This window comes from Xyrauchen texanus, chromosome 37 (genome assembly GCF_025860055.1).
Source record: "Xyrauchen texanus isolate HMW12.3.18 chromosome 37, RBS_HiC_50CHRs, whole genome shotgun sequence".
Classification (NCBI taxonomy): domain Eukaryota; kingdom Metazoa; phylum Chordata; class Actinopteri; order Cypriniformes; family Catostomidae; genus Xyrauchen; species Xyrauchen texanus.
In genome coordinates, this window is record NC_068312.1 from 36,141,317 (window position 1) to 36,165,276 (window position 23,960).

Sequence of the window (23,960 nt, forward strand, 5' to 3'; positions counted from 1 at the left end):
AGACCAGATGTACAACTAAACAAGAGGATAAGTACATCAGAGTCTCTAGTTTGAGAAATAGACGCCTCACATGGCCTCCGCTGACAGCTTCATTGAATTCTACCCGCTAAACACCAGTTTCATGTACAACAGTAAAGAGAAGACTCAGGGGTGCAGCTTTATGGGAAGAATTGCAAAGAAAAAGCCACTTTTGAAACAGAAAACAAAAAGATGTTAAAGTGGGCAAAGAAACACAGATATTGGACAACAGATAATTGGAAAAGAGTGTTACGGATCTTAACCCCATTGAGCTTTAGTGGGATCAGCTAGACTGTAAGGTGCGTGAGAAGTGCCCGACAAGACAGACACATCTATGGCAAGTGCTACAGGAAGTGTGGGGTGAAAGGTCACCAGAGTATCTGAACAAACTGACAGCTAGAATGCCAAAGATCTGCCAAGCTGTTATTGCTGCACGTGGAGGATTTTTTGATGAGAACTCTTTTGAAAACAAATTGTTTTTCTCGAATTTTTCATGTTATTAATGTCCTGACTATACATTGTGATCAGCTGAATGCCACTTTGGTGAATAAATGTACTAATTTCTTTCCATAAGAGCAAAATTTATTCTGCCAATATTTTGTGAAGAAACTGAACAAATTCCGAATGCTCTTTTGAAAACAAAGTTTATTTTTGCAATTCCGTTTGGTGGCGCTAGTGGCACAGAAATTACACACTTCAGCTTTAAGAGGTATGTGGTGATTTTTGTGGCAGATGGGTGTTAAAATTCAGTATTTTTGTACTTCCATGTGGCTGATAACATTCAATTATTGAAAACATTCAGTTATGTTTCAAAGATTGATTTGTCCCCTCACTTTTCTCACTCACACACCCCAACACAACGCGGAGACTCAGAACATTGGGGGTCCATGGTGCAAACATCTCAGAACAATACCGTTTGTGTCATTTGTGAATGCACTGAACAAATGGGGTATATTGTTTGCGAACAAGCTGAACAAATGGGGCCCATTGTTTGTGAATGAAATGGAAAAAAGGAATTAAGTTTGTGAACAAACTGAATAAACAGGGCATGTTGAATGAATGACTGAATATTACTATTATACAGTGCTTTTCTGACACTACACTCAAAGTGCTTTATATAGTGAACAGGGGACTCTCCTCAACCAACACCAGTGTATAGCATCCACATGTGCAGCATCCAATATCCACCATAGTGTGCCAGTATGCTCACCACATACCAGCTGTAAACAAATCCTATTTTGTGAACTAATTCAAAAGGTTTGTCTGACTGATTATTCCTCACTACAGGGGCACAAAATCTATATGGTTTGAGGGAGTGTGTGCTCTCCTCTTATCTCACCAAACCTTAATGACCCTACTGCACAATCTTGATATCCTCCAATCCTCCGTGCTGATTGGTGGATTAGGTCCATGGGTGCTGAGATTGGAGGAAGATAGTATGATATATGAGCATTGCACTAATCACCCGCTCATTCACATAAATTACCCTCCCATCTGTCAAGCATTCCACCACAGTACACTAATGGTTTTTTAAACGAGTCGACTCCAGATCAACTCTGCCACCCTGCCATCCCTAAACTCCCCCTCATGATTGATTGACCACCAAATTCCACTTGACTCGTCCCCGTTGTCTTTGTCTCAACATTTCCTACCGGTAGCTGACAGTCGTGGCACGGTGACAGAAGTTTGAGAGGCGTTTTGGAGCAGACGTGAATAAATGTGCGACTATGACTGATGGATGCCGTTTGAAGCTTATTGTTGCGGCTTAAAATGGCAACGTCTTCTCCCTCAGTTGTCATTTGTTTCAAAATAGGAAACCACACTGTAATGAAACCAGTGATTCCATCTTATTTTCTAGCAGCTAGCAGCCCTAGAATGAGCAAGAGATTACAGGAATTGATGTGCTAATGAGCGAAATATCCTCTTGGCAGAAAAGAGAACAGAATGGTTATACAAGATATTGTGTCCTGTCCTTATTCTGTTCTAAAGAATGCGTTATTGTGCATGTAGCAGATCTAAAATCCGCTCACCTCCTTTCACAATCTCTTATAGCTGTAGCACAGAAGATATAATACACAGAATGGTTGGGTTTGTGGGCTAAACAGAGAACGAAAAATCTCCCTGCTGGGGCTGGGTGATGCATCAAATATTTTCTTTATCTTTAACTCTGAGCACTTTTGGCCCTGTGGAATAACAAATAAACTCCCTTAATAAACTTTACATACTCTCACCATTCAATGTGTCCACTAACAGTGCCCAACAGTGAAAGTACATGCAGGAGAATAGTTTTTATTATTTGTATTTGTTTTATGAACCAAAAAAAGAAAGTAATTTCCACCACATCTCTAATTATGTATTCTGTTTATAACATTTCTGTTGTGGAAATGGCATGGTATAGTTCTTGATATTCTATTATAGTCCTAGTTATACATATTATGGCATAAAATATGAATTAATGTTGATTTAATTCTTAGGATAAGAGGCAATCAATTCTCTATCTTGAGAATTTTAATTAATACATCGAGTTGAAGTTTTTTAAGTATTTTAAAAAGGTTTGAAAAAACATGCCCTCTTGAAGGTAAAAAATTCTCTAGAAAAACAAATCCGTAATGTTAAAGTTAATTTTGGACACTGGAAATGACACATAATAAACTAAATAAACTAACTGTTTGCATTCCCTCCTTTTTTCACAACTGGATGGATGGATGGATGGATGGATGGATGGATGGGTGGGTGGGTGGGAGGATGGATGGAAGGGCGGGCGGGCGGACGGACGGACGGATGGATGGATGGATGGATGGATGGATGGATGGATGGATGGGCGGGCGGACGGACGGGCGGGCGGAAGGATGGGCGGGCGGACGGGCGGATGGATGGATGGGCGGGCAAACGGGCGGGTGGATGGATGGATGGGCGGGCGGACGGACGGGCGGCTGGATGGATGGGTGGGTGGCAGGGTGGATGGATGGGTGGGTGGATGGATTGATGGGTGGATGGGAGGATTGTCTGCTGCCATTGGTGTATGAGTGTGAATGTGTTTGTGAATGGGTGAATGGGACTCAGTTTAAAGTACTTTGGTAACCTCTAAGGTTAAAAAGGTGATATATAAGTGCAGACCATTTACCATTTCATGGATGGATGGATGGATGGATGGATGGATTATTGTCTAAATGCTATCCAATATATCCATTATATCGCCCAACCCAAGTTCCTATCAGATTCTTGTACAAAAGCAGTCTTATGCCCAGAATGGAGGAGTTACTTTTCCACTGTAAGATAAGTCACACACAAAGCAACAAAATACACACATTCTTGCACACAGGCACATACAAATGCTATGTCAGACGTCTTCCATAAAATGTAAAGGCTCAGGAGGCCCATCTCGACATTGATTTATTACAACACTGCTCAACAGAACAATGAAGCACACACAAAGCGACGTTTAGAGTCCGCAGGCAGTATTTCTCTTACACACGCTGCCTTTTGTCGACCTTTTCTCTAAGACCCACGTGTAGCTGAAGAAAGAACACACTCCCCACTAAGTGAGTTATAGTTTCAACAGCAATTGAAATTTCTGTCCGATCTGTCTGAGTCCTGAATGAGATAGACATGAGGATGCTCCGGGGAAACAATGAATTTTGAGGCAAAGTGGCTTGTCGATTTACAGTCCCACCACAGAATTATTTTGTATTAATTAGTTAGTAAATAATAAATCTCACGAAACCTTTCCAGAACATGTATGGGTCACATTTCTTCACAAAAGTAAAGGTAAAAATGATAATCAAGCCTACTTTTAAGACCATTAAGGTTTGTTGTACTGCATTTAACTAATTGTGATTTAAAAAATACACAGTGCATTCATAAAGTATTCAAACCCCTTCATTTTTTTCTCATTTTATTATGTTGCAGCCTTATGCTTAAATGCTTTAAATGATTATTATTTCACATCAATCTATGCTCCATACCCCATAATGACAAAGCAAAAACCAGATTTTTGATAACTTTGCAAATGTATCACACTGACATTAAGTATTCAGACCCTTTGCTATGGCACTTGAAATTTAGCTCAGGTGCATCCCGTTTCTTTGGATCATCTTTGAGGTGTTTCAACACTTTGACTTGAGTCCACCTGAGGAAAATTCAATTGATTGGACATTATTTGGAAAGGCACACACCTGTCTATATAATGTCTCACAGCTGAAAATGCATATCAGAGCAAAAACCAAGCTCAGAGACAAGATTGTGTCAAGGCACAGATCTGGGGAAGGCAACAAAACATTTCGGCAGCAGTGAATGTTCCCAAGAGCACAGTGGCCTCCATATAAATGGAGTGTATGATCCTGCAAATGACAAGCATTCATTGAATGTTACGAGGTTCACCGTGCTATCATGCAGCTCAAAATAAGAGATGTTTAGAAGATGTGCTTTAGTGACATTCGCCAATAAAGCGGAGGTCTGCTCTTTACTCCCAAAATTGATAACAGTGACAGCAATGCTGCATGTGCTGTGTTACACACCTTGACGTGCTGGCGAGAGCGCCTTTGGGTGTCAAAAAATGTCATTATTATTTTTATAATTATTATTAGACTTAAATAAAACATAGGTATCCTGATATTAAAGTTTTAGCATAAAGTGTAGCTACAGGTCTTTAAATTGTATCTGGTGTAAATTTGTGTATGTCTTGCAGGTGTTTGCATAAGTCTATATGCTTACGATGCTCGTAGTGCTGTATGAGTACTCCAGAGCATCGTAAATCTACAAGCATTTTCAAGTACTACTTAAGTTACAATGCTTTTGGGAAATGAGGCCTAGGACTCTTCCTATAGCTGGCCACCTGGCCAAACTGAGCAATCGGGGGGGAAAGGGCCTTGGTAAGAGAATTGACCAAGAACCCAATGGTCTCTCTGGTTGAGCTCCAAAGATCATGTGTGGAGATAGGAGAAACTTGCAGAAGGACAACCATCACTGCAACACGCCACCGACCTGGGCTTTATGGCAGAGTGGCCAGACAGAAGCCTCTCCTCAACGCAAGACACACAAAAAAAACACCTAAAGGACTCTCAACCGTGAGAAACAAGAATCTCTCATCCGATGAAAGGAAGATTGAACTGTTTGGCCTCAATTCCAAGCATCATGTCTGGAGGAAACCTGGCACCGCTCATCAACTGCGCAATACCATCCCAACAGTGAAGCATAGTGGTGGTGGCATCATACTGTGGGGGCGTTTTTCAGCGGAAGGGACTGGGGACTGGTCAGGGTTGAAGGAAAGCTGAATGCAGCAAAATACAGAGATATCCTTAATGTAAACCTGCTCCAGATTCACCTTCCAACAGGAAAATTATCCTTACCACACAGCCAAGGCACCGCAAGAGTGGCATAGGGACAACTCTGTGAATGTTCTTGAGTGGCCCAACCAGAGCCCAGACTTGAACCCAATCGAACATCTCTGGAGAGACCTGAAAATGGCTGCCCAAATCCAGATGTGCAAAGCTTGACGCATCATACCAAAAAACAAGACTTGAGGCTGTAATCGCTGCCAAAGGTGCTTCGATTAAGTACTGAGTTATGGGTCTGAATACTTATGCCAATGTGATATTTCAGTTTTTTATTTTTATCAAAATATGTTTGTTTTTTCGTTTGTTTGCTTTGTCATTTTGGGGTATGGAGTGTAGATTGATGAGAAAAATTTAATAATTTAAAGCATTTTAGCATAAGGCTGCAACATAACAAAATGTGAAAAAAAAAGGGGTCTGAATACTTAATACTGTATATATATATATATATATTTAAAGATAATTATGTATAATTATTTCATCATTATATATTGAATTATTGTTATATAAAGGGCTTTCTCATTTGAATATGCGATTAATCACGATTAATTAATCGGGACACCATGTAATTAATTCAATTAAAAAATGTTATCGATTGACAGCCCTAATAAATATATATACTGTACTTATATACTGTAAAAATCTTAATTTGGTAAAATAATATAAAGCATGTCTCCAGATGAGGTTCACCTGATGAGGTTTAATATGGAATAAGGTTTATTATTATTCTCAAGATTTGAAGTTGAAGACACAATGTATGTGCTGACGGGGCACGTTTCTATATAGTCACAAGCATGCCATCCCTTCAATGTTGAACACTTTATTATCTAATCAAAACATCTAATCAAATCTAATCAAAATAACAAAATGTGCATACACCAATATATCGGTCTACCTCTAGTCATTATGATCATTTTATTACGGTCACTTGACTAAATTATATATTATTTAAATTGTGAAGTATTTACACATCAAAGTAGTTCTGTCTTGGTGCTGCCTTTTTTACGCTGATTTCTAGTTTATAAAATCATTGTAGGAGTGGTTGTGGCGTAGTGGGCTAATGCACACAACTGTTAATCAGAAGGTTGCTGGTTCGATCCCCACAGCCACCACCATTGTGTCCTTGAGTAAGGCACTTAACTCCAGGTTGCTCCGGGGGGATTGTCCCTGTAATAAGTGCACTGTAAGTCGCTTTGGATAAAAATTTGCATAAATGTAAATGTAAATTGTACAACCGCATCTTTTTACTATTATATGGTAATGGGAATTACCATTGAAAACAATGGAAAGAGTAAAAGTAAAATGTCCTGATACATTGCGATAGCAAAATGTGCTTAGATGTCCTGAAAATAATGTCACAATGCAAAAAAAATTATAATAATAATTAAATAAATAAATATTTGAAGATCTTAATGGCCCTAATTATTACCATTAGCAATCGGCTGAACAATAAACTGCATCTGGGATTTTAATAATTTTGGACTCTTGCAACATTTATGTCAGTCCTCGGCATAGTAAGGAAAGACCTGAAAATGTGAATACATTTTAAAAACTATCAGCGATTAATCGGTTATCTGCCTTTTCCACCACCTTAATAATCAGTATCGGCAAAATCCACAATCAGTCAACCTCAAATAATGACCCTCTTTTTTCACGTTGTGCTAATGAGAATTTGGGGGTAAAATGTGCGTATCTGTCATGAAAATGATCGAATGTGCAGAAAATGTTGAGGTGTAAAAAATCTTAGTGGCCCTACATTTTCTATATGCAAAATATAATTTCTTCTTTGTTTCTTTTGATTATGAAGTAGATAGGACCAGGACATTTTCTTGACAGGTTTTTTGAGAATCATATCTGAGCAATATATACAGTATGTAGATAAAGTATGTATGCATAAGCTGACTTTCTGATGTTTCTTTGTTTTGGGCCATTTGCCATTTTTGTAAAAACATTTCCTAGAAGTAGGAGGCACAATCAGCAGCTGAATTTCAGTGAGTTGCAGGCAGGGACGGATTACCGACCGGGCCAATTGCCCAGGGGCTCTTGACTACCAGGGGACCCTTGACTGCCTTTAAGGTTGCACAATCTAGTTTGATGAACAACAAACACCTCCTTACACCCCCCAACACACAGACACCTTGTCCCTTGGAGATAATTGGCCCCAGGGACTTTTCAAGTCATAATCCGTCCCTATTTGCAGGCAAGTCCGCATTGATCTTTCTGTTTCCACGCACATTTGTGCAATATCTCAAACGACTCAAACGTCTTCATTACGAGAGGGAGATATTCTATACCACCAATAAAAGCTGCTTCAAAAGCCCCAAAGAAATCAAATCCCAAAGATGACCCACCGTCAGCCAGATAAGGATTTGACATTAAAGAGACTGACAATCCAAAGCGGTGTGCTATCATCTTCCACACAACTGCAAAGCAGAGATATAGAACATGAGATCCGCATGAGCCCCAAGTCAAGACAGTCTATAGCACCTTATTAAAATGCAGAATACATTTCTCGGACAATTTGTGCCCAGTTGCCTTCTCTAAGCAGCGCTCGCGATCCCAAGCCAAGCCGCGGTCATTTGCTTGTCGGGCAAGATCAAGTCCCTCATTTAACGCTGAGTTTGGAGTGCATGGGTTGGGCAATGTGCTCTGTAATTTCACATGTACAGTTGATCTGAACCAACATGCATTGCTTGCAGCAATTCTTAAAGATCTTATTGGATCCTGCTTTAGCAAAACAAACCACAAGACACTGGCATCTCTGCACAGAAGTTGAACAAGGCACAATATCGTCTCTTTGACAAATAAATGATGAGGGTTTTCTAATTAAGGCACAGAAGCACCAGGCATTTCAAAGCACCCTGTGGCCTTTGAGACAACAGTGAGAGCAATAAGAGAGACAATGAAGAAACAGCTAGCAGGGTGAATTGTGATAAATGCACAAGAATTAGACTGCAGTTGCAAAGTAATAATAGTGTACAACTACGGTACGGGTGCTAGAGAGCTCTTGATGTAAAGAGAAGTCAAGCATCATTACTATTGCTCATACTGAGGGTTACAAACCAAAGTTTGATTTGATGCATAACGTATACAAAAATTTGATATTCTCTTACTTTTATAAATAATTTATTAATTGGACTCCCCATTTTTGCCACACAGACAAAAGCAAAAAATTTTATAAAATAAAAAATTACTTACTTCACATTAAAGGAGGAACCAGAGTCATTTCTAGACACCAGAATTACATATAGACTTGTTGTGGACTATTTTGATTTGCACCAGTAATCGACCACCCAGTGGCGTTGCCAAGAGTGGGCCAGGGTGGGCATAGGCACACCCCCAATTAGACCCAGGCCCACCAGAATATTAGCAATTATTTATTTCTTCAAATATATATTTATAAAACAGTATAAAAAATGCATAAATTCTCATTTCTATCAGGAAGACTCGCAGACTTGAGTGAAATTTAAGATGACATTTATTTGATAAATATACAACAGAAAGTAATGTCTCTCTCTTTGGCGTATGCCCAGTCTGGCGGTCCGAGGAAGTTATACTTGGAAACGTCATATCCTGCTGGAGATAGGAGACAGGGGCGAGGAGCCTACCCCCGTGCAGGACGGGACTCAACTGGTGGTGGTGGGGTGGGGGAGGTTGCCGTGTTAGCACACTGAAACAGCAATGTGATAGATTGTGAGCAGACTTACAAAGCAACGGCTTACATGTGATTGGCTGGGAATTACCCAGCTAATGGTGCGATGATGTATAGCTGCTAGTCTTCCCGCCAGAACTACGCTGCGCTTGACTGCGCTGTAAAAATAAAAAGACAATTTTAAGTTGAAATACTGAGAAACAAAAAAACAAAAAAACACTAATAATAGGGATACCCATTTCAAGTGAGCCAAAATTAGTGCTTCATCTTAGAGAGGAATTTATAAACTCATTTTGGTGGCCATAGTCTTACAAATTTGGCATTAGTTGGCGTAATGAGAGAATGCAGAGAAAAGGATAGAGGTAATACAGCATTTTAGTGGAAATAAAACTGAAGTGGCAAGTATCCAGACATCCATGTTTAAACTTAACTTACAGAAAAAGTGGGGAATTCACTACTTCTGCCTGGTAAATGCGCTATTTATTAGCACACACCCTTTGCGCTGGTTTAGCCACCCATTCAATAAAGGAATTCTGCAGATCAGCCAAATAGCACAAATGCGCCCACAAACAGTGTGCTGATTGCAATTTCCACATGCAATTCAGATTTTTGCCGCAGACTACAGTATTTGACACCCTGCTGGGACTGTACATCATGATATCATGTGATCCATACACCTAAATCATCTCTTAAACATGCTGAAAGTGTGCATCTGTAAGCATGCCAGGTGATGATGCTCTTCTTGATCATTATCTGATTAATACAATCGAATGAAAACATTCACAAACATCACTTTTAAATCAAATACATTTTACCGCCTACTTTCATTTGCCGGTCTAAATTGCACCAGGCAGTTTTTGTGAATGAAGCACAATCTACAATGAGTGGGATCGAACCAGCAACCTTCTGATTACCAGATTACCAGTTATGTGCTTAGACCACTACACCACCACTCCATTAAATATATGTAAACATACATTATTTCAAATGTTTTTTTTTATTTTTTATGTGTTTATGTTGCAATAATGAGAATTTAAAACTTAAAACATGCATACTCTGCACAATGTAGCAGATATATTTCTATTGTGTTAAATTTTCAGAATAGAATTTCATAATGATTTTTATTTAGAAAGTATCACTGCCATGCATGGTTCAAGTTTGATTTTGTGAGAATCACCCAAAAACACTCCTTAGCAACTGTATAACAAAATGCGAGAAGACATTCAGAACACCTTAACAACCGCATAGCAATACCCTGGCAACAACACCCTAGCATCTTGGTGACGAGTTTTGCATGGGCAAAACCACTTACCTTTTTACTTAGTAAAATCTACTATTGTTTATTTGTTTTATTTACTTATTTATTTTTTTAAACAAAGTGACAACTATGAGGAAAGAAACAGAATGTGGCGAGTTACAGCGCCATACAATATCATAAAATAGTAATGCGGCAATATTCCAAGCTGAAACAAACACAATATTGTCTCATGACAGTTGTCCTCTTCTATTTCAGCTATGGTTCAAATGAATGGGGTTACCTGAGCCTGCAACTATTTACTTTTTGTGTCTCCTTAGCTTCTGTATATCTACCTGAGCAGAGAAGTTCCCTACAGTGGTGTGTTCTGTTGTAAACCTTAAGATAAAAGATGTTTCTTTTCTCTTTGCTCTTGGGCTTAATTGTTATGATGTGTGTCATCTTTCTCACCACATGCCCGGGGTTTGCCTTGCACTCTCTTGTCTTTTTAGCGTAAAAATATTTCTCCAAACATTAAAAAAAAAAAGCCAGTGTTCTTAACATCTCAGTTTGTGACAAAGACTCGGCTCATGAGCCAAACAAACTTTAAATTTTAAACTTTAAATGAGGCTATGAACTTTTCCCCCCATAATATTTGTATTTAATTTTTATGTAGCATCTCACTTAATGTGAGGTTTTGAAAACTGAATGCACAATAAGGAATACAATGCTACTTAAAACAGTTTTAGTTTAGCATGTCATACAGCAGGATATTTCAAGGAATTCAAGCTATTTTGATTCATTGTTTCAGACATTTAGAGTGTTACATTAACATATTTTATGCTTATTGATGCTGAAAATCTCACTATCACACTGCAGGACTGAATAAATAAACATGGAAGTAGTTTCGCATAAACTGTTTTAAAAAAAAAAAGTTTCATTAATAGCAGGAATGAAAGCTTAACCTGTTCCTAACTTAAAGGAGCAATATGTAACATTGACATCACGCATTTAAAATGAGTACTGTAGTCCAAATTCAAAATATTGCAGAGAGTTGTCTCCCCGACCCCTTCCACCAGACTCAAAGCTCACGCGGGTTGCCAGGTTGAGGACATGCAACAGGAATGAGTATACTGACAATGGCAAGCGACGAGTCTTACACTGTAAGTTGATCAACTAATTTGAGCGTTTGTAATTTTTTATTGTTTGCAAATTATAAACCAGCTCATGTGGATTATTTATAACTCTGTCAATGTTAGCAAGATGTATTGCTGGCTTCCATGGCTGCAGTGCATTGTGTTTGCATGCTAATGTGTTTAAATCTGGCAACCCCATGTTTCGAAATACTATTGGGAAATGGGCAGTGGGCGGGATCACACAGGCCAAAACACAAACAGAAATTCTGACCCGGAATGGACATATCAAAGTAGAATATACTGGCTGTAGCATTGTTTCAACTTAGCATGTTTCCTAAATCTCTGATAACATATTATGATAATTTTATGCTTTATTACAGTAAATATATTACATATTGCACCTTTGATTAACTTATATACTGTATATTCCGTGATGGGGTCCTGATTGCAAAATTATCAAGGCTCCCCAATAGATTGTCCATTTAGAAAATTAATTTGCAAGTCATTACACTGGACTCAATAGTTGGTGAAAATTAATTAATTTATTTATTTTTGTTCATTTTCAGACTTTCGCATCTCAGTTTCATAACAAATTTCTATCATATTGAGCCGACTAATCTTAAACAAAATAAAATGTAAATGTAAAGCAGTTCAATGGAAAGGAGGAGGCGAGAACCGGCCTGGCGATATAAACAATGTTTTAATGATTAACTTAAACAAAAGACAAACACACACATGACGGACATGTCCGTAAACAATCTCTCTCTCCGCACAATCCTCCGCAGTCAGCCTTTATCCCTCTCGGAGGCTTGATTAGCCTGATAAGCTACCGGGTGTGTAGAATCACAACCCGGCCCCGCCCTCCGCCCTGCCACATTCCTCCCTCGTTCTGTCAGGCTGGGGAGCCCCCGGCATGATGTACACCCCCCCCCCCCTTTTCCTGGGGAGGGGTGTGCCTTTCGCCCCGTTTGCCGGCAGGTCATCCCCGTCTACCTGGATGCCCCTGGCGGACAGAACGCCCCGCTGCTTTCTCGGGGGAACAGAAGGGGTCTCCCCCGCCCCTGGCAGAGGTTCGCCCGCTCCAGGCGGTCGGCAGCAAGCCCCTCCCCTCCCCACTCGAGGTTGCCGGTCTCAGACACTGGGTGTGTACAATCATGACCCGGCCCGCCCTCCGCCCTGTCACAGTAAATAAATAAAAACAATATATATGTTTTATTAATTTAATTTTGTTAAAGATAACACAGTTACAGTTTATGGAAATGTGTAATGAAATTAAAAAGCATAAATGTTAAAAAATAAGATAAAATATATATTTTAAAGTGAGTTAATTCAAGATTAGTCTCAATTTTGAAAAGATCCAGCAGATATTAGATTATCTATTGTTTAGATCTATTAGAAATTCTATCCACATTTTTATACATTTCTGTATTTCCCAGTTCATGACAAAAAAAAAAAAAAAACATTTAAAAACGTAGATCATGTTGTGTTTATTGACAATATCAGTATTTTTTGCTGTCCAGAATAATTATGAAAATACACTGCAAGAAATAATGTACAGCTGTTGACTTTGAGGGCAGTAAAACTGCCTAAATACTGGTCACAAAATAGCATCTCATTACAATTACTCATTATCAAATCTGGATACAATACAGAGTAAATTTTTTACATATATTGTTAGAATGTTGTGCTTTGAGTGTGTTTAACCTTACTGAAGAAGACCAGATCTAGCACGACCGCATGTTTTCTGCCCATCTGTTCTAGTAGTGGAATGTATTTCTCATTAACTTCAGCTGCTGGAGTGGATATTTTGCTGTGCTACTCATTCATCAAACAACAACAGCCTTTCAGTTCCGCTGTGTCTACAGTACATGAATCCTATTTCCCAGGGGCAAAAATCTCATGTTCTCCAAATACTGCTAATCTGCAGAGACGTGGAGGTCTACAGATCAACCATGTGCAAGGTACAGCGATTCAGCTGCATGTTGCAAGTCATATGTATAGTATATACACCCCATAAAATCACATGTTTGCTTAATATTTGTAGCTACTCTTATTCATTCAATATTGCCCTACAATATATTTAGTCATTAAGGGCAAATTTAGCATCTACCTCAAGCATGCCAATTATAGAGTCTAAGGCTTTTATTGTAATAGAAAACAGTAAACTTGTCATTGTCCCAGTGAGTTTGTTGGTTTGTTCTGTTTGTTTTGTGTCTCAGGCACTGCTGGCATGCTTGACCAGTGTTTCCATAGGAACTAACTGATCATGCCACTAATTAGTGTGCTAGCAGCACCTGTTTCTCCGCTGATTCACTGCCTACTTAAACCCTTCCTTGTGTCATGATCTTTGCTAGATTTTCGTTTTGTGTTTTAGTAACTCACCTCACTCTCTCTGCCTAGTCGTCTCGTGTGTCTGTATGGTTTTCCAGTCTCTGCCCTCGTGTCGGGAGTGGGGTTGCCTTCCAGTTTGTTGTGCACTTGTTCTCTGCACACACGACTCTTCAACGGAGGATTCTTCATGGATCTGCTCCTGATTACTCTAGGATATTAGATGCAGAAGAAGTGAACAATTGCTGGCAATATGACTTACATTTACATTTATTCATTTGGTAGACACTTTTATCCAAAGCGACTTACAATAGAGGAAAAACATAAGCAAATCATCTAAAGGAGACAATGGTACGAAAAGTGCCATACTACAAAGTTTCACTAGCATCAGAATAGTATACAAAACAGATTAAAGTGCAACAAGTCACGTTTTTGAATTGACTGGTTAAGTGCTCATGGAAGATATGTGTTTTAAGTAGATTTTTGAAGACAGAGTGTGAGTCAGTGAATCCGGGAAAGTGTTTTGGTACCTCGTTGTGTTGTTACAACAAGGCGACATTCCTTAGCCGACCGCAGGCTTCTGGTGGGCATGTAGTTCTACAGAAATGATTTTATGTATGCTGGAACAGACCCAGTGACTGTTTTGTATGCCAGCATCAGAGCTTTGAATTTAATACGTGCATAAACAGGCAGCCAGTGGAGAGAGACAAGGAGTGATGTAACATGTGCTCTCTTTGGTTCATTAAAGACATGCTGCTGCATACTGGATCATTTGCAGAGGTCTAATTGCAGTAGTCCAGTCTAGTTATGACAAGTGACTGAAAAATACATTTTGTGGCATGTTCAGAGAGGAAGGGTCTTATCTTCCTGATATTGTAGAGTGTACATGATCTTGCGGTCTTCGAGATGTGGTCTGTGTATTTAGCTTGTTATTGATGGTTACCCCGAGATTTCAGACCATTTTGGAAGGCGATACTGTAGTTGTGCCTAGCTGCATGGTGATGTTGTGTTTAACAGCATGGTTGGCTGGTAAGTCAAGGAGTTCAGTCTTGGCTGGGTTGAGTTGCAGGGGGTGTTCCTTCATCCATGCCAAGATGTCTGCCAGGCAGGCAGCGATTCGAGCAGTCACTGTGGTGTCGTTCGTCTGGAAAGACAAGTAGAGTTGCGTGTCATCAGCATAGCAGTGATAAGAGAAACCATGTGACTGAATGATGGGTCCCAGTGATGTTGTGTATATAGAGAAGAGAAGTTCCTTAAGCACTGATCCCTGAGGTACCCCAGTAAGTAACTGGTGTGGCTTGGATACCTCACCTCTCCAGGCTACCTTGAAGGACATTCCTGAGAGATAGGAGTTAAACCAGTCAAGCACAGTTCCTGTGATGCCCAGAGTAGAGACTTGAATCTCAAAAACCCAACCTTGTAACCTTGGAATTCCTCAACGTCATAATTTAAAAGAATCTGTTGACTAAGGCATCAAGAAACTTCATCCATGCCAAGATGTCTGCCAGGCAGGTAGCGATTCGAGCAGTCACTGTGGTGTCGTTCGTCTGGAAAGACAAGTAGAGTTGTGTGTCATCAGCATAGCAGTGATAAGAGAAACCATGTGACTGAATGATGGGTCCCAGTGATGTTGTGTATATAGAGGAGAGAAGTTCCTTAAGCACTGATCCCTGAGGTACCCCAGTAAGTAACTGGTGTGGCTTGGATACCTCACCTCTCCAGGCTACCTTGAAGGACCTTCCTGAGAGATAGGAGTTAAACCAGTCAAGCACAGTTCCTGTGATGCCCAGAGTAGAGACTTGAATCTCGAAAACCCAACCTTTTAACCTTGGAATTCCTCAACGTCATAATTTAAAAGAATCTGTTGACTAAGGCATCAAGAAACTGAGCTGACGCTCACATCTGGCCAATACTAACAAAAGAGACTTGTCCAGATCGCACATGAACTTATCTGCAAAGAGAAACTAAGTGCAAAAGTTATGGGCAATAAAATACAGACTCCCTGGAATTCCTGGTAAAGGCTCAAAACACACTCTGTTTGCTACACTTAGATTCATTATCCTGCAAAGCATCTAAAAGGAATCCATCAACATTGTACTTCGCTGTGTTAACCCTCTAAAATGTACAGAATGCGTATGGACCCAAATATATATACAGTACCAAACCTAGCCTTGCTAGATAATTCTGAAAATGACTCTATGACCTGTGATCACTTTTATAACTGACACATTACTTATAGCCTGATGTACCTTTTAAAAAATGTGTAGTGATTTGTAATCACTTATAACTGACAAATCGATGATTATATTCTTTAATCTTGTATTTTTCATCTCATTCTACTAAGAATGGTAACTTTTCAAGGCTTAACCTTATAATATACCCTGACAATCAGGTTTCTCATAACGTGTAAAGATTTATCCATGTTGTAAACCAATGAATTAACCAATATGATTTGTAATCAGGGATTTTCATGTTTTGTTACTTACACATATAATAGTCATGAAAGTATGTCATATTTAATATGTAAATGCTTGCTTGTTTATGTAGAGAATGTTGAACGTTGAACATTTTCAAGATATAAAAGTTCATAATTAAACATGCACAATTTTTGAAGTCGTAAGAATCCTCCGCACAACTTATTGTAAATCAACTTTAAAAAGGACAGACCAGTCGACCGTGTGACTCTGAAAAGCCACTTTTGATTGTCTCAGGACACCTTTGGGGTGCGGCCAATTTCAGTTCAAAACTCTCCTTCCAAGGAAGAACCCTACATGAGAACTCATCTCTTGGTCTCCTCTCTTCTTCGGCTCTCTTGCTTTTCACTCCTCCGTGCCATGTAGAGTCCAAGGAAAATCCGGGACTCGAATTCCCGAGGAAAACTCTCACTCTCTACGGTTCACACACCCAACGGGAGTTGCGAGTCCTCCTTGCGGAAGGCCTCGCTTCAAAGCCCACCTCATCATGCATCCAGACGGTAACTATCCGCAATCATAACAGTCCAAGACATCGACGGAACAAACTTTCTACAACACGCAAGTACATCCCCAGACTTTTACTCAAAGTGCTGGTGTATTAGTTAAATTCTTTGGGTAATCCGACTGCAAATCGATTTAGACTCAAATAAGGATAAATGATTCTTAAGGCATTGTCTACAGATTCCATAAAGTTCATATTCACTGAATTGATAATTTATTTCACATTCTGTCACTTTACTCACCAACCTGTTTCATGGTGTATGTGTTAGAATAGTATATGTTTAGAATAGCAATAAAGTTTGTCTGTAGTCAAAGATAATTTGACTGTGGTATATTTTGATAAATAATCTCATCCCTGTTTTTAAAAGATTTTGCTTCAAAGCTATACATAAATATGTGTGATATTATTTTCAATTAGCCATGAGAATAATATTACTCCAATAAGTTAATTAATCATAATTCCCTGATTAAAGCTAATTCCTTACAATAGAAATTGTGAGCGGATACAACGAGACTTTGTATTACGATTTTAATGGTGGAGAATTTTATTCAGACAAATAATCTAGATATATGTAATTTATCTTTCTTATAATGGTTGTCAAACAAGACAAATTCCATTATAAGTGTCCTTACATAAGAATGCTGTAGAATAAGGACAGTTTAATTTAATTCCTAGCTCACATACTGTTCCTAAACTACCACTACGCATACACTCGCCTACAAACACACTCTTCATGGAGGATTCCTCACAGATCTGCTCACTGTGCAGCCACGGCGTGCACACATTGACGAACGCACCTTCGTACTGCAGTCGGTGCCGGGTTCCCCATGCTTCACCAGCCCAGTTGAAGTTATAATTTATTTATATAAATAAATTATTTTAACTGTTCTTCTGCTCTTGGGTCTCATTGTGACAAAACTAACATACCACTCTTAGCATTTCTGCATTATATTGTACTGTATGTAAACAATGCACATTACACCAATGTTGTAGTTGATTCAGTAATACAAACTTTTGAATGTATTTGTGACAGGGCGGAGGCTAATTATTGATACAACTCTTTGGGATGATTTTGTCTCATGTGTGTAATGTAAATTAGTCACCCTTCAGGCTGGTGTGTCAACCTCATTAAACATTGCCCATCATGAACCTGTGACCTCATAATGACTTAAAATGTGTCACTATGTGCCACACGAATAATCAGGATTTCTACATATTTGTGGCACACAGAAATGTCAGCAAATGCTATGATCTTTACTCTATATTTGCTTGCAATTTATCCCGTAAGGCATTGTACAGTAATACAAGATGAGTACTCCGAGGGTTCATGGCGAGTCACCTGCACATTTACAGTACAGCAGTAAATGTTTTATTTCAATACATGTGGTGTTATCAGATCTGGCAACAGTGTACTTTCATTGAAGCATGCTGTAAGTAAAATGAGAAAACATTCATAGCAGTCTAGGTTAGATTTAACAAATGTCAGAAATATCCATACTGCTTATTTATGATGAATAAAGGTAGAATATATGACTAAAATTAGACTTTCCGATTAAAGAAAGTTTCCTAGAGCCACTTAGACAAATTCATGTCTAAATGCATTATTTTCCCCATGCATTAATCAGAGTAACATGCAAAAAAGTAACAAAAAGAGATTTAATTGCTTTTCATAATAGTGATTTCAGATTTTGCATACTGCACCAACCCTCCCCCTACAAAGACTACCTGAATAATCTCCAGGGGTTTCCAATGCTGCACATAATGAGGTGATATTTATAAATGACATTTTTGTGGTTGAGAGCAGGCTTATTTTGAGAAGAGCTCTCAAAACCCTCTGAGTCACCCTGACTGAATAACACAACCTGAAATCCTCAAGGAAGGAAGGAAAAGTGCAAGATGGAGCAATTTTTATTATGGATTTTCAGATGGAAGCACTGCTCATCTCTGACAGATACCCTTGAAGATGGCACAGAGAGCTACAGCCAAGGATGTCTAGAATACCTGGAGAAAGTTATATGTTTGCATTCCCATTCATCTCAATGGCAGTTGCTCGGATGGTGCATGCACCCCCGGAAGTACGCAATCTGAAAGCCAATCAACTGAGCTGTTTATGTGATGTGACTAATCATTCTGGAGCCGAAGGAAATTTACACCAAAACAACTGCAAGAACACACAAATTCAGAAGTCCTTAACTAGTGACTATCTATTAAGGTATACAAATACATTTTGCAGTTTAAGAGCTCTATATTTGTGTCCGCAATAAGCGCAACCATCATGCGTAAAGTCTTATCGAATTTTTGTGAGAGCGTTAATTCCGTGCAATTAAGTGCATTTTTTTGTGTCAGCGCAAAGCATAAGTGGGCATGGGTGGGAGTTTTTGCGCTATCTGTTGGTGTATTTTATATTAATGAAGTGGCGCAAAGCTCAATTTGCTATTTTCCTGAGAAATAGGTCATTGCGCTAAGATGTTTCAGCAGCACGTCTGTTTTTAGTGAAAAGTCTAAATTCAGTTCCAGCATTTGCAGTTTGGAGATGGTTTATTTTTCAATTATTATTATTATTAGGGCTGGGAAATTTTAAGCATTATTTCTGTGATTAAAAGTTTTTTGTTTAATGCATTAAAAACAATTAAAGTAATTCATGCAGTACCCTTTTTTTTACTTCCTGAAAAAAATTCACATTTTTAGAAAAAAGTGTCTCGAGTTGCTCCTGGCAGGCTAATCAGCCACAGGCCCAATATATGTTTAGGACTAGTGTGGGGGCGGGGTTAGGGCACAATTAGGGCTTAGTACAATGGGCGGAGCAGTGTACACTTTTCATTACGAGTGACTCATGTCCCCAGCATAAGGAGCAGGTTTTACTGTACAAAGAATGGAGACTTCACCCGCAAGCGGCGAACCAGGTACAGGTTTCTTCATGTGAAAATGCTCACTCTCTTTCATCTGAACCAGTTTCAAAAGCGAAAACGCCAGAGTGAGAGCCAGTGTTTGTGTGATAGAGACTGACTGAGAACTTCAGCATTAAGTGTGTTTTATATCTGTATGAATAGTGTTGAATAATGCATTGACAATGTACACTTAAGTTTCTCTTGCCAATAAAGTTTGATATGAATTGGATCTGCCCATTTGATCCTATTAATAAAAATAGTCCACTAAAAATTGCAGAAGATTTTGCCCAACTTTTAATTACAGCATGTCCACCTATTTTATGGCATGTACACATATACTTGTATCAAAGATTATTATTTGTAAAAACGTACGTATTTTAAAAAATGTACATATTTATATAATTAAAATTGGGGCCTGGGTAGCACAGTGAGTGAAGACGCTGACTACTAACCCTGGAGTCGCAAGTTCAAATCCAGGTCTCCTAAGCAACCAAATTGGCCTGGTTGCTAGGGAGGGTAGAGTCACATGGGGTAATCTCTTTGTGGTCGCTATAATGTGGTTATCTCTCTTGGTAGGGCACGTGGTGAGTTGTGCGTGGATGACGCGGAGAATAGCGTGAAGCCTCCATACATGCTATGTCTCAATGGTAACGTGCTCAACAAGCCACATGATAAGATGCGCGGACTGACGGTCTCAGATTCATCCTCCGCCACCAGGACTGAGGCGAGTCACTACGCCACCACGAGGACTTAGATCGCATTGGGAATTGGGTATTCCAAATTGGGGAGAAAATAAAAAAAATAAATACAAATTATGACAGCAATTTCTTGCAAGTTTTTTTAAGTAAATATATTTGTGATGATATTTTTAATGTTTGTTGTAATGTATCATATCATGATTAATCACAAAAAAACTGTGATTAACTAATTAAACTTTTTTAATCGATTCACAGCCCTAATTATTATTAATATTATTATGTATAAATGGTATTTATGATCTAATTTTTATTATTAATTTTTCCACCTGTTGTCATATAGTAAATTAGAAGAAGTTGAAGAGGGTGTAATTTTTGGATATGGGGAGGTCATTTTGTAAAAAACAATTTGACTAAATTTTTAATATATTTTCATTTAGTTTGAAGTGTAATTTGAATTAAGAAATATTTTGGTTTAAGTTTTTCACGTTTCAATAAATGAAATATGCAAGTGCATAGCAACACCCTAGCAAATCTTCAACAAAAACTTTTTAATGTGGTAAAATGTACTTAGAGTACCTTTAAATAGCAGTATGCAACCAATGTCAGACATGTAGAGACCCAGACGAGGACAGCAAAGAAATTAGATTGAAATAAATCCTATTTATACAAGGCTGCTCATGTACCTCAGCGCTTCTCAGCAGACGAGGATTTTAAAACACATCGACTGTTCGCTGTCCAGCTGAAATCCATTTTAGCTGCAGCCCACGACAGGAAGTACAGCAGCATATACAGAACTGTCTCGCGTACAAGTGACAGCCCACAGAACGCAATAAGACACTGAACTTTATTATTCAGGAAATCCTTTCCTATCATTTCCAGGTGGCTGACTCGTTATGAATCCACGGGAGAGAGGAAGGGAAAAAGTTTTGTTGGGTTCTAAAGCTTACGAATGAGTGATAAACAAGTTATATAAAAATATGTGAAACACATTATGAATAATTCAATATACAGTCTGCTTTGATGACAACTAAAGGTACACAGTTAATTTATAGTGTTGGACACATTCTGCAAAATATGTCTAAAAACACTGACCAAAACTCTTTCCAGAAGAACAATAACCAGAATTGTATCTAATGCAGGTTTTGTGTCTAGAAGAAGTGTTAAAAAGCCATTGCGGTCTCAGAAAAACATCAAAGACAGAATGAAGTTTCTGGCAGAATATGGAAAGTTTGATACAGAGATGTGTGGAGGGATGACTCATGATTTGAGTTGCATGGTGATGCTCCAGAGAGGTGTCTTCAAAGATCTAGTGAGAAATACAATAGTGAATGTATCTCTACCACAGTGAAGTGTGGAGGAAGAGGTGTCATGGTGTTGGGAGCCTTTTCAGCTGTTGGCTGTGTTTAAACTTGGGGGGAGGTCCCATTTGGTGTTTCATCAAAACTGTAATACTGCGCTTATACCCAACACTGTCCATTCTTTGTCCCTCTTGAGTAATACAAATATATATTTTGATTTTACCATCGGAATATCATAAATACGCCCTGGTTCCCACCCCCCCTCCAACCCCCTCCAAGTGTATCCTCAATATCACGATAAGGTAACGTATAATTACACAGCTGTGTTTTTTGTTTTTACACATGATTTTACTATAGCAATATTGTAGTAACCAATCATGTAAAAATGGTCTGCACTTATATAGAGCCTTTTTTTAACCTTAGAGGTTACCAAAGTGCTTTTACACTGTGTCCCAATCACCCATTCACACTCACACTCACACTCACACTCACACTCACACTCACACTCACACTCACACTCACACTCACACTCACACACCAATGGCGGCAAAGTTGCTGTGCAAGGCACTAGCCTGCCATTGGGAGCAATTTGGGGATCAGTGTCTTGCCCAAGGACACTTCGGCATGTGGAGTCGTGTGGGTCAGGAATCGAACTGCCAACCCTGCGATTAGCAGCCGACCCGCTCTACCACCTGAGCCACAGCCGCCCCTGTATGTTGTTTATCCATATTGATCCATGTCTTTACTGTAGTAATGTTGGCTTGTGATTTTGAAGGAAAAAAAACTATTGATGTAGATTGAGTACAAGATAGACACTTATTGTGAGTAGATAAATATTATTTACATACAAATATATTTACAAAAATGGACAAGAGAAAGGTAAAAATAGGAGAGCCATTAGTTACTTTTTTAAAGGGTAAGACAATTCATTTTAAAAGCATGTAAGGAAGACACTTAAGAACATTATATGATTATATTAATTTCTTTTCACAGCAGTGAAACACAAAATCAGCCCTCTATAACATCATTGCAGCACTCACATGTACACCCCAGGCAACAAGATATACAGACAGACCAGCCCGACCCCAAGAAAACACTAGTTAGTGCAAGCACAACAAACAGGAAACCCCCAGACCATCAGCACAGCTTTGTCCCAACCCACTAGTACAGACGAGAGATGATTCTTCAGCCAGCAGCAGCTTGATCCATGGAGGCAGCAGTATTACCCTTGGTTACACATAAATGAAAATAAGTTAGGATGCACATTCTGCAAAGATGCCAAGCACCTGTTTGGAACACAAAAGGGAATACAGGTGTCAGAGGAGTGGGCTTCTGGAGAGTTCTCAGCAAAGGATGTCAGAGCCATGAGTAAGAAAATCTACAAACATAAAAACAGCATAGCTCACCAGAAGACAATAGATCAACAGAGAGAGAAAGAGCTGTCACCCACGTTAACGGACACATTAAATGCTAAAGTTCTTTCTGAGAATGTGCATTCATTTAGAACAACATATTTTACATTTACATTTATGCATTTGGCAGACGCTTTTATCCAAAGCGACTTGCAGTGCACTTATTACAGGGACATTCCCCCAGAGCAACCTGGAGTTAAGTGCCTTGCTCAAGGACACAATGGTGGTGGCCGTGGGGATCGAACCAGCGACCTTCTGATTAACAGTTATGTGCTTTAGCCCACTACGCCACCACCACTCCATTTTGTTGCAAAGGAAAGGTTAGCATTCTTAAAAAGATTCAAGATTGGGGGGGAAAAGATCCAAGACCTGGCAAAGAAGCTTGGATTACCAAATAGAGAAGCAGTTGAGGACTTCAGGTATTGGAAACTCAACAATAACCAGAAGGGGAAGATCCTAAAAAAGCTGATGACTGCAAGCTAGACATACCCGGTTCAGCTGAATGTGAAAGAGGTTTCTCTGCTTGAAATTTCACTGCCACGGATGCAAGGAATTGCCTTCGAACCTGAAGCCTCTCTCTAATGCGGGTTTATTGACATAAATGGCCCTCCTCTCAAGATGTTTGACCCTTGCCTCTACATTCAGTCCTGGCTGAGGGGGAAACATTGTCTGTCAACTGCCAGCAAAACAGGGAGAGGCAAATATGCTTTATATTTTATCATGCAGAATGTAATTATTGATACAGTTGGAAGTGTGTGTGTGTGTGTGTGTGTGTGTGTGTGTGTGTGTGTGTGTGTGTGTGTGTGTGTGTGTGAGCGTGTATTTATCACTTTGTGGGGACCAAATGTCCCCATAAGGATAGTAAAACCCGAAATTTTTGACCTTGTGGGGACATTTTGTCGGTCCCCATGAGGAAAACGGCTTATAAATCATACTAAATTATGTTTTTGAAAATGTAAAAATGCAGAAAGTTTTCTGTGAGGGTTA